At 54.7% G+C, this 2,695-nt stretch overlaps 1 long non-coding RNA gene across 1 annotated transcript; it reads right to left on the reverse strand.

Annotated features, from left to right (window-relative positions):
* Positions 1–352: 352 nt before the first annotated feature.
* LOC306975009 lies at positions 353–2,273 on the reverse strand. Its single transcript, XR_013793687.1, has 3 exons — positions 2,173–2,273; positions 1,936–2,080; positions 353–559 (listed from the first exon to the last, which is right to left on the reverse strand). It is a non-coding gene; the product is annotated as an uncharacterized lncRNA (long non-coding RNA).
* Positions 2,274–2,695: the final 422 nt, after the last annotated feature.

Below are 2,695 nucleotides of genomic sequence, written 5' to 3' on the forward strand. Positions count from 1 at the left end.
TGTGCAGAGACTCCTGGAGCAGCTCAGACTCGGAGATTTCGTCCTCGTGGCTCTTCCTGCGTTTGCAAATGTCCTTCAGCTCAAACACAGAGTCCAGAGTCCAGCTGAAACCAGTCACGTGGAGCTTTTATAGCCCCGCCCCTCACTCTGCTGCCCCGCCCCCTCACTCTGCTGCCCCCGCCCCTCACTCTGCTGCCCCCCCCCCTCACTCTGCTGCCCCCCCCCCCCCCTCACTCTGCTGCCCCCCCCCTCACTCTGCTGCCCGAGGAAACAGCTACAACTTTGGATTCAAAAAGTACAAAATGCTACAAAACCATGATTGAAATTCAACATTATTTATTTACAGTGACTTTGAAAAACAATATTTTATTCTCATAAAGACAAAGTTTTTATAAACAAGAAAAGTGTCCGGAAATAAAAGTCCTTGAGTTCAGTCCTGTCTGTCCCAGCGTTTGGAAACATGATCCTCTTCATTAAAGCGTGAGGCGTGGGCAGCAGCGCCCCCTGGAGGTGAGCAGGTGCTATACACTCAGCGCTGTGCTCTGTGAGGACGACGACTCTGCAACACAAACAGGACGAGTGAAAGTCCAGCAGCACAAAAAGCTCAGATACAACAGCTCCAGGTCATGTGACATTTACCACTTTATGAAGACCTTTTTAATAGAGGTCACCTGGTCTGGGTGTGGCACAGTGGTTAGAGTCTCGCACCTGTCTGCAGGGCCTGGTCGTGATGTGGCACAGTGGTTAGAGTCTCGTACCTGTCTGCAGGGCGTGGCACAGTGGTTAGAGTCTCGCACCTGTCTGCAGGGTCTGGTCTGGGCGTGGCACAGTGGTTAGAGTCTCGCACCTGTCTGCAGGGCCTGGTCGTGATGTGGCACAGTGGTTAGAGTCTCGTACCTGTCTGCAGGGCGTGGCACAGTGGTTAGAGTCTCGCACATGTCTGCAGGGCCTGGTCGTGATGTGGCACAGTGGTTAGAGTCTCGTACCTGTCTGCAGGGCGTGGCACAGTGGTTAGAGTCTCGCACCTGTCTGCAGGGTCTGGTCTGGGCGTGGCACAGTGGTTAGAGTCTCGCACCTGTCTGCAGGGCCTGGTCTGGTCGTGGCACAGTGGTTAGAGTCTCTCGCACCTGTCTGCAGGGCCTGGTCGTGATGTGGCACAGTGGTTAGAGTCTCGCACCTGTGTGCAGGGGCCTGGTCGTGATGTGGCACAGTGGTTAGAGTCTCGCACCTGTCTGCAGGGCCTGGTCGTGGTGTGGCACAGTGGTTAGAGTCTCGCACCTGTCTGCAGGGCCTGGTCGTGGTGTGGCACAGTGGTTAGAGTCTCGCACCTGTGTGCAGGGGCCTGGTCGTGATATGGCACAGTGGTTAGTCTCTCGCACCTGTCTGCAGGGCCTGGTCGTGATGTGGCACAGTGGTTAGAGTCTCGCACCTGTGTGCAGGGGCCTGGTCGTGATATGGCACAGTGGTTAGTCTCTCGCACCTGTCTGCAGGGCCTGGTCGTGATGTGGCACAGTGGTTAGAGTCTCGCACCTGTGTGCAGGGGCCTGGTCGTGATGTGGCACAGTGGTTAGTCTCTCGCACCTGTCTGCAGGGCCTGGTCGTGATGTGGCACAGTGGTTAGAGTCTCGTACCTGTCTGCAGGGGTCTGGTCGTGATATGGCACAGTGGTTAGAGTCTCTCGCACCTGTCTGCAGGGCCTGGTCGTGATGTGGCACAGTGGTTAGAGTCTCGTACCTGTCTGCAGGGGTCTGGTCGTGATGTGGCACAGTGGTTAGAGTCTCGCACCTGTCTGCAGGGTCTGGTCGTGGTGTGGCACAGTGGTTAGTCTCTCGCACCTGTCTGCAGGGCCTGGTCGTGATGTGGCACAGTGGTTAGAGTCTCGCACCTGTCTGCAGGGCCTGGTCGTGATGTGGCACAGTGGTTAGTCTCTCGCACCTGTCTGCAGGGGTCTGGTCGTGATGTGGCTGTGTTGTATCTGTCGAAACGTCTGCAGGATTTTGCCGCTGACGTCGAGCCAGGAGTCGCAGGTCAGCACCGAGATGGGTCCAGACCCGGACTTCAGATGGACCTGGATCCTGTCCTGCAGAGACCGAACCACCCGGGTCAGGAATAACGACTTTTAAAGCACGATTCATTCAACGACTTGGTTCTTCAGAGGGTTCAGAGTCCCACCTCTTTGGGCGCGGGAACCTCCAGTTTGGTTTCCTCCGGGGCTTTGACCACGATCACCGTCTGGTCCTGTTCCGGACGTCTGCGAAGGTCACGAACGCCGCAGTGCTATCACCGCCACTATCATATCATAGCCACTTTAGCATAAAGACCTCTGGTGCTAACTATCATAGCCACTTTAGCATAAGGACCTCTGGTGCTAACTATCATAGCCACTTTAGCATAGGGACCTCTGATGCTAACTATCATAGCCACTTTAGCATAAGGACCTCTGGTGCTAACTATCATAGCCACTTTAGCATAGGGACCTCTGATGCTAACTATCATAGCCACTTTAGCATAGAGACCTCTGATGCTAACTATCATAGCCACTTTAGCATAAGGACCTCTGGTGCTAACTATCATAGCCACTTTAGCATAGGGACCTCTGGTGCTAACTATCATAGCCACTTTAGCATAGGGACCTCTGGTGCTAACTATCATGGCCACTTTAGCATAGGGACCTCTGATGCTAACTATCATAGCC

The sequence above is a fragment of the Gobius niger genome (assembly GCF_951799975.1).
Source record: "Gobius niger genome assembly, chromosome: 15".
In the NCBI taxonomy this organism is placed as follows: domain Eukaryota; kingdom Metazoa; phylum Chordata; class Actinopteri; order Gobiiformes; family Gobiidae; genus Gobius; species Gobius niger.